The sequence below is a fragment of the Perna viridis genome, chromosome 13 (assembly GCF_037379345.1).
Source record: "Perna viridis isolate PV_CMFRI_1.1 ecotype Kerala chromosome 13, ASM3737934v1, whole genome shotgun sequence".
Classification (NCBI taxonomy): domain Eukaryota; kingdom Metazoa; phylum Mollusca; class Bivalvia; order Mytilida; family Mytilidae; genus Perna; species Perna viridis.
Window position 1 is genome coordinate 22,598,747 of NC_142457.1, and position 18,032 is coordinate 22,616,778.

An 18,032-nucleotide genomic window follows, 5' to 3' on the forward strand; every position below is an offset into this window, starting at 1 on the left:
AGACTGGGAAGACTAAGTGTTGATGCTTCGGTCTTGCAGACTGAAGTCAGAAAGGCATACTCTTATTGGATGTCGGAAAGGGAAAAAAATAACTGAATTTAAATAATTAGTAAAGACCATATGATAAATTGTAACACCATCGCCAAAAACCGAAGCGAATTGAGAGAAACTGTAGTCGCCCTATGTTCACCCATGGACGAAGTGGAATAAATCATATGATAAACGCTTTTATTGAAGAAGATAGGAAAATATCTAGCTCTGTATGCGAAGCTCCGAAATACCTGATTTCTTGTTAGACTGAAAAATCAGTTCTTATACTTTATGACTTAAATTCGCATTAAATAGCGTAATGAGGACTTGGTCCTATATTTACAATCCCAATTACATGCAGACTGATGAGATCAAGTGTATCGTAAATTGTCGTGCACTTACAGTATAACACGACTTAACTATCGACGACTTCGTATTATTTTGTTACTTTGTATGTATGATTATAGATAATTTATGTTCTTTGTTGTGTATGTCTGTTTTTCATGTCTGGTCTTTGTCCCTGGATTACATTCTTTTGATTACCGCTATAAACTTGGTTCGCTTGATTACTCTTTCAGAGGCCCTTAAGGAGGTAGACCTAGGGAAAGGGGCATTACTCTTAAAAATCATTAGAACGTTTGATTTTAGCATTTGACATCAATCTCATATAAGCATCAAATTAACTCGGACTGATTTTATTCTGTTCCAAAGGAAAGCTTGAAAGGCTTTGGTGAAATTGAAAATGATAGTATCACTGATTTTAAGAGTCATTTCCTTTATCCTAGTTTTTACTACTGAAGTGATAACGTTTATTATTAAAATTTCTATCAATTTTGTTTTTTTTTTTTTTTTTTTGCTTGTCATGTTGCATCTATAATCATTTTTGTAGTATTGTCACGGAAGACAAAATATATATGTTGGAAGGAGAACTGGTAAAAATATGTCACATCTAAATTAAACAAACAACATGTTCGATTTTCCGACACCGCTGTCATTGTTATCCGAGTTCAAATGAAAAAAAAACAAAGACAAGGACATAAAGACAAAAACGAACTAATACAGAAACAAAACAAAAATGAAGAGAATAGAATAGAAAGGCAAAACAAGTAGACAACATACAAGAAAATAAAAATAACTTAACGACGAAATTATCAAATGCGTTATAAACAAAAGTATATATAAAATAGTAAGAGTAATGTTAATAAAAAAATTACTAATAATGAAACAGTCAAAATGTTGTTAAATTTGTACTACGTAATTTATACCTTTGGGACAAAATGTAGGTAGGTAGAAAAAAAACGAAAAATAATTATTTAGCGTTTCCAAACTGTTAGACTAAACACCAAAACAACTATTCCAGTTAATACCTGATATACCTGTTATACCTATAGTACATTCCAGGACAAATGTTCATTAATCTCCCACTTATGTGCATGATTCTGTTAACATGTTACATAAAATTAATATCCAAAGTAAACGACAAAGGTTGGGCATATATCATGGAAGATACACAATGTTTAAATCATGAATATAGCATATACAATTTTCATAAAACGCACCAATAATTAAAAAAAAACATTATGTCATTAGTTATCATACACTATGAATAAAAATTTGATAAAATAAATATATATTCCCTATACAGTGTTTGAGAAACGCCGGTCTCGTGCATCGTGATATTGTTACAAAATTTTTTCTTATGTCGGTGACCTGATTGACTACTTGGTGCAAGTAAAAAGCAAAGGAATAGAACGAGTGATCAAGGAAACCATGCAAATCGGTAACCATATGAATATATTCCAAGAATATAAACATAAGGAGGCAGACCTAGGGACATAAAGGACATAACTCTTGAAATCAGTGATATGTTTGTATCATATTCAATTTTACCAAAGCTTATCAAGCTTACATTTAAAACGGAATGAAATGTCCAAGTTACTTTGATCCATGACATTGATGTAAAATGCTGAATATAAACAAACCAATAAGTTGTAAGAGTTGTTTCCCTTCTCCTAGGTCTACCTCCTTAATTGGAAAAGTTGACACAACGAACATGAAATTACCTAAATGACACTTACGCTTATATACATACTGAAGACATTTTTTTAAATCAATACATATATAGCATTTCCACATCATGTCAGAGTTTTTCTATTCTCTCTTTTCTACCCCCGACGTAACATTTTTTGCGTGGGTTTTCTAGATCAGTTCGAATTTCCTCTTTTTATTCGCAAATTGATATGTCGATAAGAAGCTCTGCCTACTCTCGTCTCGCGCCACTTCACATGTATCACGATTCAAAATGTCAACAAAGAAGGGTATCCAGTGAAAAATGATCACAGTTTCAATTAAAAATGTAATTTTTGAAGCAAATATTGTATGAACGTTCACAAAAATGATTCCGTTATACAACTAGGTGGGTATGACATGCACTGCTTCAACTAGAATGTCGTTTGAAACGGTTGAAGGGTGGAACTCAACCATACAGCTGAATCTCCAACTTTTTGTATGGTACATCATTTTGACCCCAAACCGACATATCAATATCAAAATAAAAAAGAGAAGGATTGCAGACTCAGGGATAATTCAGACTATTTCTACATATACAGAGGACGCTTTCCCCTACCAGTTCACCTGATTTATTTTCTCAATTGTTCAGTGGAGTCCGAGTTAATCATTTTGCTTTGTTTCATTGTACGTGCTATTTTGGTATTTAATGTCCGTTGTTTTCAGTATCTGTTTTCCTTTCTTTGCCTTTTTCTTTGAAAAATTCTCTTGCTTTCCCCTTAGTTCTCTGTTTCCTTGATTACTCTTACAGTACATAGAAGTGTAGAATTACATCACTGCTCTTTTTTTGTACCATAATTCAAATGATTACTATTATACTTGCTTTCTCTTGCTCAGTTCTTAGTTTCCTTAATTACTCTTACAGTATATGGAAGTGCTCTTTTTTGTACCATAATTCAAATGATTACTACATCATAGCATGCCATTTCCTAATTGCGTTCACCGGAATAATTTCATGACGGTAATCAATGCTACCAATTGTTTCTAACAAGCTAAGAATACAATTGATGAAGACCAATCATGAGTTTCCTGTCAAAATATTTTATAATACATTTTTAGAGCAATTAACATTCTTTGATTTAATTACGATGCTTTTAATAACTATTTAAGATCAATTGTTACCGAAAGAAAACAGTTTTACAACAGCAATAACGCCAATACGACGATGAAGAAAAATGCCAACGTTAAGTCTCAACCATATTTCGGTGAATTAATGATGTAGTACTTGAGTTTGTGATGTGGTTGTTCTTTATGAAGAATGTGATTCTATTTATCAACTGGACATTCACATGCCTGGGGAGACTTAAGTTTCTTAATGAATCCTAAAGCAGAAAAGATAATATTATATATCATATTCAAGATATTCGTAAATATAAAAATATCGAAATAAAAGCCAAATCCAGCACCAAGACGTTCTACCATGTGATATACAAGGAATGGAGCTTTGGTGTGTAATGAATTCTAAAATGATTGATGAAAATGTTAATATTACCCATTTATCACAATAAGACGCATGGCAGTTATTTATAAAAAAGCAACGATATTTGTTGGTTTTATCAAATTAGTGCTTTCTTACGGAAAGTATTTGAATAAAGTCCACAAATATCAACTTATTTTTAATAAACACAGTAGTGTTGTTTGATATATTAGAATCGTGGACTGTTTACCATTGGACGTTTATGTTGCTAACGCAGTGCGGAACTAGGTAAAACATGGTTTACCAAAACAGAAACAATTACTCAAAAGGCCTATTACACAAATATCAAAAAAATGTCAAACACGATGGAGATTTTTTGTCACACGGAAACCAGTAATTAATATTTATTCCATTGTTAAACGAATTGGAGGCTATATTCTGTATAGTAAAATTGGTATGGAGAGCTGTAATACACATTAACTTCCATTAATTTACAAGGTACTAAAATGTGTTTCTCTGACTTGATATTGAAATAGTAATCAAGGGAACCAACATTCTAGCGGAAATCAAGAGAATGTAATCCAGGGACATAGACCAGACAAACACAACAAAGAACATAAAGTAATTAGAATAATACATATAAAAGTAGCAAAAGTAAATGAGCAACTCGGACTCTACTAAAAACACTGGGAGCATGTATCAGGTGCACCGGTAGGGTAAACGTCCTCTGCTTTTCTAGGAACATCCACCCAGTTGGTGATAAAAAGTCAGCTCTGCAGTAGACGAAAGAGGCAAGGAAAACTATGGCACGTTGAATAAATCAGTTTTCATGGTGCAGATTTATACACCGTAACGACCTACGAGTTCATGATGATGATCACAAATATTATGTAGTGATGAATTCAATCTTATTCCAACATAACCCTGTTCCTGAAGTCTAATTGTGAGAAGTGTTGCGCAATACAAAAAGTCTGGGTAGCTACGGCAAGCTCTGCCTTAACGTGTGAGCTGTGGTGTGATATTTCCATACCCAGGTGCAAAAAGGATGTTGCCACAGATGAAAGGAAAGTTGAAAACTCTGAATGAAAAGTCATCACGAATGTCGTAAAGCTTGCTCAGTAGTTTTCCCTTACCATCGATCTCTAAGTGTAGGTCAAGATATGAGGCTTACTTCACATTGTCTGTAGAATCCTTTATCTCAAGTTCTTCAGAGTAAATGCGATGTATCAAATCCCCGAAACTAGAATTGTTAAACGATAATACGTCATCTATATAGCGGAAACTGAGACTACAGGATCTAGCTAAATGATGGTCACCATGATGAGTTTAAAAAACAATATTATGGGATAATGATGGTTTCACCATATTTATCTCATATGTAATTTGAAATATCTTATATAATGGCATTGTATGCGAGCAAATGAATAAACAAAATGAACGACCCTCAATAATAAAATAAATATCAAATATAATGAGCATTATATACATCGTAATATGTTAGTAAACAAAAAAGGAAACATTTTACACAGATGGTCAAATTTAGAATTAATTTGTTGAATTATGCCTAATATTGCAGTACATAGAATATCTTATTTGTTATTCGTCATCTGTTAATGTAAGGAACTTACAGCTGAGTCACCGAACAGTAAACAAATCCGTCGAATAGATGACCCATTGATTTTTAAATTGCATAACTCGTGATCGGTAACTGTGAAAATATGAGTTTCAAAGCTAGTATATCTTAAGCTTAACTAGATCCACTTCCTGTATTTTTACCATAATTGTATGCATAAAAAATGGATATGCCTTTTTGCGTCATGCATTGATAGGCAATACGACTGCAAAGTGAAATGTCCGAAGTCAGCCACTGTACAGCATACTGTACTTGAATCGGTCTGTGTAATTATTTGACTGGTAAATGATACGTAACTGATTTCCCCTGACGGACCAATGACTGTAAACCAGTCTTAAAAGATTATAATTTACTCATTTTAAGAATACTTATATGCGGTGTGTATTTTCAAATTTTTTTTATTCATATACATTTCTAAAACTCATACTAGATATTGAAACAGTAAAATGGTGTTTACAAGTGTGATAATTATAAGTACCGTTCTGTGTAAGAATAAGGTAATGGGTTGAACATCATAATTTTAAATCAGGTCTGCCTCAAATACATTTAAAAAAAATCAAGGAAACAACTAGAAAACTGTTTGAATTTACCCTGAAGCATATTTGCTGCAGATATTTTTAACGGATTATCAGGAAAAAAATGTTTCCATCATTTTGCCTAAGTGCAATTTAACTAAATTTGACATTTCAATATTTTAAAAAGTGAAATTTTACAAACACAAAGATTATTTCTTGAAGTTATCGGGTACAAATACTTGGTGAATGCAATTGAACCTCTGCGTTTTTTTTTCTTCAAGTGACACACCTTATACACATTATGCCCAATTTTTAGACGGAAAAGTACTTAATTCACAATTCTGCAGTAGATACACATGGGGCAGCTTACGTTAACACATTCTTTAAAAGTGATCACTTATGAACACGTCATAACGACACAACATTAACTTGCTCATTCATTTATATTGATGCATTCCCTTGACATTCGCTGCACATGCCGTAAGACTAGATGGTTGAATAAACTTTATTATCAAATTGATGTCATTATGGATATGTTTCCGTGGTTTACAAACATGCATGTTTTCATCGTTTTCTTTAGCAGTCTATTATGAAGTTTAAAGGTCCATAATAACTTACTATTGCTTTCCAAGCCAGTCCAGTTCATTATGATTTTCTAAAAAAAGCCCATGTAACATCAGTTGAAACCCTAAACAGGTGCAAGTGTAGGGATGTAAATGTCAGGTTATAATTTCTGATTAAAATGACACTGAAATCATTTAAGAATTATATTGCCATTTCATTGACCTGAGTATTAAAAAAATGTACTCCACGTACACATTGACTTAAAAGACCAGCAACAACTTTTAAAGATAGATAATAAATTTAATGTTTTCCAAAATATATCGGTTGATGAGAGCATCGAAAATATGTAAAAAATAAAACTTTATTGCATGGTTATCTGACCTTGAAATACTTTCCCCCTAAAATGTATTTGTCAGGTGCGTCTGCAGAACCCTGAAAACGTTATTCACAAAAATATATCATTTTCAAAGATACGAAAAGTTTTAGGTTGTAAAAACAGATCGAACATGATATGATCAATCGTATTAACATTGTAGGTACATCGCTCATCGTGAATGTTTTGATAAAATCATTACATTAACCTCTGATAAGAAAGATTTGTTAAAGACATCTGAAAACATAAAAGAAACAGGTGTCTTTCAAAGTGTATATTTTTATTTCTATATTAAGTAAAAAAGAAGAACTTTGTTACTTCAAATTAAACATTTTATCCAAAATCTCATGCATAAATATACTTAATCATAAAACTTTAGTTTAGCTTGATAGATTGGGCATTATTGCTTTTCTTAATTCTGAGGTTCTAGCAATACATCAGTCAATTAGTACGCGTATTTCATTTCATTTTGTTTTATATCACTTGTATTAATTTTCAAAACATCCTATTCTATTGCGTATGGGGACAGTGTAGGGGAATGGAGTAATAGAAAATGCGCGAAAATAAAATTATTTAGTTAACCATTTTCTTTTCTCGTTCGTCTACCACGCACGTGACAATTTATTAACAACTCGGCTGGTGTTTCTCGATAGGCAGAGGACACTAACCCTACCGGTGCACATTATGCATTCTACCAATTTGTAGCGGAGTCAGGGTTGCTCATTTAGTTTTGTTTCGTTGTCTGTGTAACTTTAGTGATTCTATGTTTATTGTTGTGTGTTTCTGTTTTTTCCTGTTCAGTCTTCACCCTTGGAATACATTCTTCGTATTGCCGCTCGAATCTTAATTTATTTGATTACTTTCATTACATCACTTCCCATTTTGTTCCATATTTCAAATGATCATTATATCATAACATGCCATTTCATAATCGTGTTTACATGAATATTTTTATAATGGCTATTAAGACCATCAATCGATTCTAACATGCCTAAAAATACAATTAATGAAACATGAGTTTTTCAGTCAAGATATTCCATAATACATTATTAGAACAATGAACAATCTGTGATTTAATTACAATGCTTTCAATAACTATTTAAGATAAATTGTTACCGAGGGAAAACAGTTTCACAACAGCAGCAGCGCCAATACGATGGTTAACAAAAATACTTACAGAAATTTCAAACATATTTCGGTGAATCAATGATGTAGTACTTGAGTTTGTCATCATAAATAATGTGATATAATATATTTCGTTTCTGTATAAAAATGAGAGTATCACATAATTAATGACATAACTGTCAATATCAGGGTTGTCTTCTGCACTTATCATTCAGACAAACTGTTTTGAAAATTGTATTTTTCCATTTTCTTAAGAAGATCCCCTGTATTTAAGATTCTTTTGCAAACTTCAGAAGAACTTGTCGTTGATGAAGGTAGTTTCCTATTTCGATATTTTCTCTTTTTTTGTATACTTCTTGCATAGGATTATTTTTCATAATTTTGAACTCCCTTAGTACTTGGTTCTAATGATGCTGATTAGAAGTAACATCTTACAAGATAGGAGTAGCGTATAAGTATTTTGAATATGTGTATGATTTGTATTGTTGTGGGGTTAATTTGGCCATTTGTTTAAACAGTTTAAGGTAGACGATGTTTGAAATGCCAACGGAAATTTACGTTTCCTCATCTGCCCAAAAGCGTAAATAATGGCAAAAGCTACTTTTATTTGAAGCGGAACTCAGTAATAGAAACTAAAATTATAAGTAGTGAAAGTTTATACGATTGATTGGTTGTTGCATCTGGTCCTAGGGCAGATATAGTATATATTTCGGGACAAGAAAGTTTGACCTTTATCCTCCATATACCAAGTGCTACTTAGAGACCACTGATTTGAAATCTTTCCTTAACCTAGGATTGAACCCCTGACTTCCAGATCTGAAGGGATCATGAAATCCAATACTGTCGAGGTGGTCAATTATTAATAATGATAGTAATTAATGATTTAATGATTTAAGCATGGAATTATGAAAATTTGAAATTCAGTTATATTGAATAGTATTATAATAATATAAACAGTTAATATTTTAAGCATAGGTCAATTAAATAGAGTAAGAACTCCACATGTGATCACTCATTTCTACGAATTGATAGACGAACAATTTTATTTTTATTGTTTTTGTGTGGTTGTTTTACTTTTTTGGTGCAATTGTATATGTATCCTCATTGGATTTTTTTCTCAATCAAATATTTTCATTATCAAACTTTAAGTTTTTTCCCCAAAATTTGTCGACATTTAAACTATATTTGTTAATTGAATTCAAAACATTTTCAATATGAATAAATACTTTAAAAGAGTAATCAAGGGAACCAATATTTTGTCTTAGGCAAACAACCTTTAAGTGACAGCTTGTTTAATTTGACCATGATCTTGGACTTTCAGGTCAGATGTTATTTGTATGTGTGTTTGTTCTTTGACGAATCTAGTTTTGTCCAGGGTAAACATCCTTTGCTTTGGAATTAGAAATTTGCCGTATTGGAAATCATCAAACTGATTTTACACGTTTTAGACCGGAAGTATTTGCAGGCTGATTACTTATCAAACAATATCAAGATTAAACCGAACTTGTCATATTTCGACTTTGGATTCTCATTATAGCTATCTTGTTAAATCAGGCTGCAAATTTAATAGTTACGGTGTCAATAAGTTTTTATTCACATTCGACCAAAGCCTGTACCAATTCTAAAGTACCCTTTGCAAATGTATTTCAAGGAATAACCTATCAGTAGCAGCATTGAAATTAAGACTAAGGAACATGTGAATCCAAAAATAAATTGTAAACAAAAAATTCTCAAATCAGAAATATGTATATATCGAAATAGACATCTAGATCAAGAACCAAGATGTTCTACCATGTGCAATAAAAGAAATGAAGCCTTGGACTTTTACGAATCTTGAAGTGATTGATGAAAATGTTACTTGACAAATTTATCGCATTAAAACGCATTGAAGTTATTTATATCAAGCAACAATATTTCTTGGTTTTAATTTTTAAAAACTGCTTTCATTAGAACTTATCATTACAAGATATGAAAAATATACCCTGGTTTACCAAAACAGAAACAATCATTCAAAAAGCTTTTTACACAAATAAAAAAATATGTCAAACAATATGGACATTTTTTATACTGAAGCCAGTAATAGATATTAGTACCAATGTAAAACGAATCGGTAGCTATATCCGGTATTGTATAATTAGGTGGGAAGGCCGTGACCGTAAATTCACATCATTTTAATGAGTTTTTATGCCATAATATAAAATTGTGTCATCATGTAAAGTTTTTAAAAAAATATAAAGAGATAATAATGGAGTTGCAGTACTAAGTATAGTGTCAGCTCAATTTGTAAACAGATCCGTCGAACCGGTGACCCCTCGATTCTTAAATCGCCATTCTATTGATCTGTCAGTGTAAAAGCAAGAGTTTCAAATTTTGCATATCTAGATTGAACTAGGTCCGTTTCCCGTTTTTAGGAACAATAGTATGTTTAACACTTGAATATGACTATATTGCCATGCAGAAGTAGGTCATACAACTATTTAAAAAGTGAATTGATTGAAGCCAGCGGCTGTACTGTCTGTGTAGTGTCTTTCAATCGATTTGCGTAAATATTTGACTGGTTGATGACACGCAACTGAGTTCTCGGTTAGGGACCACTGACGGAAAACCAGACATTGGAACGGTATCTACTAGTTTCATCATTTTAAGTTACTGAATTTTAATTTCTATTTATAAATATTTCGAAATGCAAACAAAAGATACCGAACAGTAGAATAGTTTTAATAAGTTTTATTACTTAATCATTTAGTTTACGGAATTTATATTTATACTCAGATACATTTCGAAATGTAAAAATGATATTGAAACTGTACAATAGCTTCAAACAATGTGAAAATCATATCTGCTATAGATTCACTTTTACACATTCTATAACGGTCACTCTTATTAAAACGTCTTATCGACAATCATCAACTGGCTTATTCAATTATAGCAATGCATTCCCATGACATTCACTGTACGACGTTGCCATTTTTTTATATTACTTGGAACTGAAAATACTAATGGACAAGTTTGGAATTGGATGAACTTTAGCTATTCATTCATACGAAACAAAAAATTAAAAAACAAAAACAAACAAACAAAAAAACAAAAAAACCTAAAACAAAACTAAAACCAAACCAAACAAATATAAAATCAAAACCAAACCAAACAAATATAAAATCAAAACAAAACCCATTATTAGCAGTGATACCGTATATGCGTCAGGCTTTACTATTCATTACCAAATGGATATGAATCAAAAGTTTAGTCAACTATTACAAACGAAAAAAAAACAAAACAAAAACAAAAACAAAAACAAAGCTTTCCTCCATGGTTTTTACATAGATGGAAAGTGGCCATCAAAAATAAAAAGAAAATGCTAATAGTAGAACAAATTTAATTGGTCGGATATAAATCAACGAAGACATTTCATATTAAAATGAAATGATTTGTGATGATATAAATGCAGTGCAATTAGTTAAAAGAACTTACACAAGATATGTTTCTTTTTAAATATTTGTGTCGGATATTCCTTTCATGCACTGTTCAGTAAAAACAATAGCGGTAGTAACAAAATAACCAAACTAATAAAATCCAGGTAGTAGTCAAAATAAATAGTTAAAAGGAAGGACTAAATAACAAATGGAAGTATCAGGATTAAAGTTGGAACCCATTGCAATGGTCCTGACTTGGTACAGGCATTTCAAATTGAAAGGTCTTTTTATACCTCCTGCACTTCCATTACTATTTATCTTTCTAAGAAAATCTACGATGAAAGAAGATTTAAAGAGGCCCTTAACATGACAGAAAAGCGTATTTACTCATTATCTTTGTTCTTTCACCATTAGTTATACACCCTTTCTCCAGTTCCCGATACTGCCGCATTTAATGTCAAAAGACAGGACATATTTGATGGAAGCAAGAGATAATTTCAAAATCTGATTAATTTTGTTAAGCAAATCTTGAATTCTGCCTTGCAATTAACACGTTTAGAAAGTAGTTTGACATGACATACTGACGTCAACTGTTCAATTCCAGTTCAAAAATATATAGTTTTCACTATTTTAAACCCGATGCCAAATATCATACATGTAACTCATTTGCAATGTTAAAATGCCAGAATGATTAAATTTGAAATTTTCCATTTTCACAACGATGGTTTTAGATTATGTAATGATAAACATATTTTTGCGGTTTAGATACAGTTCAGTTCCCCACCGTTTCTTTTTTATATTTATAAATGAACTACATTTTGTCACCCATTCAATATTTGTTCCAAGGATATCGACATCAATTTTGCTCTTTGTGAAAATCATTTAAAAAAAAACAAAACAAATGAACTCAAACTGCGTTTTCTTTAAATCTTCATTTCAATTTCCAGACCGGCCAATCTAATAGGTCGTAAATTCATAAGATTAAACAAGCAGTGACCCATAATTATTAATAGCAACATAAATGTATTAAAGGAGAATAATGGGCATTTTTTGTTTATTTCCACGGGACATGGGTGAAGTACATAAAACATGTCCTCTTTTACTATCATTCATAAAATATTCCTTTAAAACAGCCATTACAATCTAGCAGTATAATCTAACATCGGTATATTTTATGATATCTAATGGATAGCAGTACATTAAAAAATAGTTCCTTTGGCACCGACCAATCATACCTGAGGATTGTGGCGCGGGGTCTTTCTAAAAAACAGTAAATGATTAAAATTTTTGGAAGAAAATCATTCCTAATCGATGGAAAAAAAAATTAAAAGTAATAATTCCATGCATAAAGTAAATGAACGTATTGTCAATTTGTATATGCAACACAGGTACACGTAAATGTCGGTAGAAAGACGAAGCATAAAAACAGGAAAAAGGTACGATCTCCACGTACAATGTAGGTAACATAGTAAAAATAGTTACATATATGATCAAAACTAAAAATATAAAAAAAAACACCACACAAACTATTTTAACACTTACAATATGAACTTCCATACACAATTGGGAGTGACATCAACTGGTCCGAAAGGGCGAGAATACTGAGCTCCTATAGATGTTCCAGTCACATGGCAAGTAAGTTAAACGGGGAAGAATCTAGCTATAATAATATTGCCACATGACACACCTTTTTATCCAGAATCTGGACACACAATGTCCAGTCAAAGTTCCTTTCAGTTAATATAATGCAAAACTCCAAAACATAATGCAAATCCGTTTTTGCAACAAATGGTTTAATCCTATTAAAATCACACAACATTTCATATCTGATACGTACTGAATTGATAGTTAATCTATAACTTTGAGGACTTCACATCATCATTGTATTAAAGGTAGAGCATCTACTTCGTTACAAAAACATTTATGTCATGCACTTACTTGAAAAAGACATATCTAATGTAAACCAAACTACAGTAAAATCTGTCAAAACCGAACCCCTTTTGGAGTTTGAAATTGGTACGATTAAGACAAGTATCCAAGGTTCAGAACACGTTTACATCGATTTAAAAGCAATTTAAAGTGCCTAGATTAGACAGGTCTTCGGATTTATCAGTGTTCGGCTTAGTGTAAAGTGCCTAGATTAGACAGGTGTTCGGATTTATCAGTGTTCGGCTTAGTGTAAAGTGATAAACTTACAAATGTTGTTGGATAAGTTGTCGAAATATCTTTCTTTTTTTATTTTTTTAGTGATGTGCGTGCGGAAACTTGACTTTTTTAAGCCAATCAAGTCTAAATTTGCAATTAAAGTAGAATTCGCTGTACAACACCACATTTTACTATTATTTTGGTAAACTTGAAAATTCGGATTTTAGTATGTACATTTATATAGTCGAAATGCTTTCAGTGATATTATAGATACAGACTTACCAAACGCGTGCCTCAAACTTAACAAAATTCACCACGGGAATAATTATCCTGTAATATTTTGATAAATTTCCTGTATAAATGTAAAATGAAAACTTCCTATGCCAGATTCTCCTTCCAAAATAATGGGAATAAACTGTTCATCTGTTATATTAAACTGAACATTATGTGAATAATGGAGCAACCTTTACGCATTAATATTTCAGTATGCTTGACATGAATGGCGGTGACCCTTGGCTTTGTTGATAAAAAACATTGAACTGCAGAAAGTCATAAATATATGTCTTTATTCAAATGTCAGAATAATTTAGTTATTACGTTTGTTAATTGTAGAAATATATTTGTTATGTGTTTAAAATTTATTTATAGTTTCTTTTTTCAACATTTCAAAATGAAAGGAACGTTTTAATAAGAAAAACTAACAGGACTTCCTTTTTTTAACATTTGACATATATATATACATACATCTATATAAGCATGCATAATGTATTGTATTCTTGTTATTGTGTATATAAAGTTTATCATATTAACCAATTTGGCTTTTATTTTAATGTTCAGCTTGGTGTAGTCTACTTCCATTTAGCCACTCTGCACCCTGTCTCAACCTGGCCGTAACTTTTGATAGTCCTGACATAAATACTTGATTTGCATGACTTGCACTTTTTCTTTAGTATACGTACGATTGACATTTAACAGTCAGCATCTGGACTAGTCAGGCAGTGGATGAAGTAAGGTAACAAGACACTACTTTGACAGTGTAATCAAGTAAAGGCAAGAATTCTCATAATTGTTCAGTTAAGTAAAGTTTAACGTCATTTCAATGCATTGTTAGTGATCATGTCATAGGCAAATAAATAAATCAGAAAACTTTCTAATATTTATTGGAATTTTCGCATCATAGCCACTGATGTATAAATCAGATACTGGCCACGGAGAACGTAAATGTATTAACTTTGAAACATAAATAAACAATTGTTATTATATAAAGACATATAACAGCAAAGCAATGCAACTTAATCAACAATTTTTTAGTTAAAATAGAACTCTGTCCTTAAAATCATATTAAGCATTAAAAAAGGGAATACTTTCTTAAGTGAACGTATTGTAATATAATTTATTGGTTTCCAATTATACACATCTTACCTGATTCTTACAAAGACATATACTTCATAATCAAGTATCAATGAAACTTTACACTACTATGGTACAGGTGTTTTCTGTGTAGTGACGACAGGCTGAAATACAATTGAATCAAATAACACTAAAGTAAGAACGATAACTTTGTTTTAAAGTGCTTATTTCATATACAATTTATGGGTCTCTATCTTGTATTCTTTGCCTCTTAGACTTCTATAGTAAACTTTAAATTTTCATGACTTAAAAAAAAATGACAAGCAGTCTCAATCTAACTTTTGACAATGTTTTTACCATTAAGGAAGTGTTAAAACAATTTTTAGGTCCATTTTAGAAAAAAGGCACTAACTTTGGAACACCAGAACAGGTCGAACCATAAATTGACTTCTTCTACTTTCACTTTCATTTTGAGTTCATATAAAAGTCTCCTTTTCTGGAGCTTTATTTTCAAGGAAATACTGTTTTTTCTCAAAAAGATGTTGTTTTTTTTGTGTCATAACTTGATATTTACCCTGTACTTTGAAACAAAAACAAAAATATGAGATATCAAAAAGAAAGCGCAATATATCAATATATTGTTCGGCCCCTGTTTTGACGTACACCCGATTAGGAATGTGCAATGAAAGACTGATACCTATATACCTTCAGCAAGAGAATAACAAACTAAGACTGGTTTTGTGGTCTATAACAGTTTCTGATGGAGAAATAAAAGTGAATTAGGTAAGTTTTCGACATGCATGAATCACCTTCAGTCAGATAATATAAGGACTTCTGCAGTTCGAAAACTTGTACTATTTAATATCAAAACTGACATCATAGAGGCCGAATTTTCCTATACACAGTAGAATTGACACCATGTTCATATAAAAGAGTAACCAAGGGAACCAAGGTTATAGCGGTAATCAAAAGAATGTAATCCAGGGACAAAAACCAGACATGGAAAACAGACATACACAAAAAAAAAACACAAAGTAACTAAAATCATACATACAAGGAAACAAAAGCAAATGAGCAAATCGGACTCCACTAAAAACTGGGAGCATGGACCAGGTGCACCGATAGAGTAAGCGTCCTCTGCTTTTATAGAAACATCCGCCGAGTCCAGGGTAGACAAACTAGGAAAGGAAAACTATGACCCGTTGAATAAATCAGTTTTCATGGTGCAGATGGATACACCATAACGATCCACGACTAATTTTAAAAAAATCACGTAATAATATCTGAATGCTAAGACCTTACAATGTTTCATTTTTATCTATAAGTGATGAAGTCGTTTTATTATCCAGCTCTTATTTAATTTTAATACATGTAGTTACCGTCCTCCAATTCCAGCTATTATTTAATGATAATACATGTAGTTACCGTCCTCCAATTACTGTTCAATTAATCCATTAAATAAGATTGAACGGAGTACTAGTAACATCATTAACATAAATAATTGAAGAAACAAAGTTTAATTAAGTTGTGTTGATTTAATAAAACACAAGGACAGGAAGATATCTTGTAATTACAATACCATTATGGAATAAACGTCCCATTTAATTCGTTATCGGGTCTTGAACAATATTGAATGGGGGATGGGGGAAATAAGATAAGAATTCTGAAGTTTGAAATGTAATACATTAAGGGGAAGGTATTTTTGTATTACAGTTTGAGAATTGGATCAACAACGCCTCATTTGATACGTTATTGGGATAATAGGAATTGGGTGTTAAAGGGTAATCAAGGGAACCAAGGTTATAGTGGTAATCAAAAGAATGTAATCCAGGGACAAAAACCAGATATGGAAAACAGACATATACAACAAAGAACATAAAGTAACTAAATCATACATACAAAGTAACAAAAGTAAATGAGCAACTCGGACTTCACTAAAAACTGGGAGCATGGACCAGGTGCACCGGTAGGCGTCCTCTGCTTTTCTAGGAACACCCGCCGAGTTGCTCATAAAAAGTCAAGTCGGGGACTTGTAAAAAATGTGGAGAGGAGTATCGATAAAGTACGATAAGAAATTGGATGTTTGATACAATGATACGAAAGTTATTTTTTTTTTTTTTTGGGTTTTTTTTTTTTTTGTTTTTTGTTGTTTTTTTTTTTTTTTGTTTTAGAAATTACAATATTGCTTAGATGAAACCAAATGCTTGTGATATTGTTTTCGTCATTAGTTCTGTAAGTTACATGTTGTTTTATTTGGGTTTTGTGCTTTGGAATTTTTTTATTTTCGTCTGTACAAGCGTTTAATCTTTCATTCATTTATCGAAAATGCAGATTTTGTTTATATAAAACTATCATTTTCTTTTAATGATTGTAAAAAAACTAAAAGAAAAAAAAAGAATAATTTTGAAAAAAAACTACCAGATGTATGTTCATACATATGATAAACATGTAAATGAGTAGCTATTGAACAGTTGATTTTTTGTTCTTTTCACACTTGTTGATTACGGGGTTTGAAAAAAGTGAACAGTAGACAGTATTAAGATCAAACAAAATTTGGCCAGCCAGCGAGTCAAGAACCAATCCATATAAATTTTAGGCTAAACATATAGTAGACGTGATTCACTGAGCAGGAAAAAAAACACGGAGAAAATCGTACATTCATCTTCAATTTACCTCAACCAAAAGAGTGAGAAAAAAAACAGTTCTGGCAAAGTGTTCCCTACACAAACAATATAATTTCGTAAAGCGTAAAAAAAATTGCTGATGATTTATATGTAGACCGAATATTTATTTTGTTCCTCAGATATGAATTTGATTCATTATGGTTTATCATCCTATGTCGGACAGTTTATGCATTTAAACAAAAAAAATGAATGTGAAGATTTTCCATTGATTAATTTGAACTAAAGAAACAATGATTTTGTGATAGTGATGTTGTTTCAGAAAATAACTATATAGTCATCCGTACATGTTTCTATCTAGAGGGAATACCCATTTCGATTATTTAAAGAATGTCTGGTATATGTCGTACACACGAAATAACATTCATAGCAACCTACTTTCAAGTGTACAAAACGGGAAAAAAGTTCGTTTTATTTAAATAGATATAAAACATATCCTTTATTCCTTACAATTTAAATTTAATATCAAAAGTATGTACAAAACTGTTTATCTACACTCCTTGGATCGTTCACGTTTCCCATTTTAGCGATCGTGTATCGTTTATCGTGCGTTTACTCATCGTTTTGCGTTCGCTTAAACGCACGATAAACGCACCATAGAAGCGTTAGTTTATCGTGCGTTTCGTGAGCGTTTAACGTGCGGTTGGTTATTGGGAGTGCGGGGAACCTAAACGTCTCATGGAGTTTAATATTTTCCTGAGTTCGATGGACGTTTTTCA

The 18,032-nt window shown here is 31.7% G+C and overlaps 1 protein-coding gene across 4 annotated transcripts in view; it reads right to left on the bottom strand.

The window, feature by feature from the left end:
- The window catches only part of LOC148600013 (cardioacceleratory peptide receptor-like), a 74,516-nt gene extending 61,515 nt beyond the window's left edge, over positions 1-13,001 (bottom strand). For 3 of the 4 annotated variants that reach the window (XM_088557148.1, XM_088557143.1, XM_088557146.1), the window contains exon 1: positions 12,680-12,999. The gene's annotated coding sequence lies outside the window, so the exon portion shown is untranslated. Of the gene's footprint in view, positions 1-12,679 lie in introns of all 4 variants that reach the window. The other variant, XM_088557152.1, reaches the window with a different exon arrangement.
- Between the last annotated feature and the right edge of the window lie 5,031 nt (positions 13,002-18,032).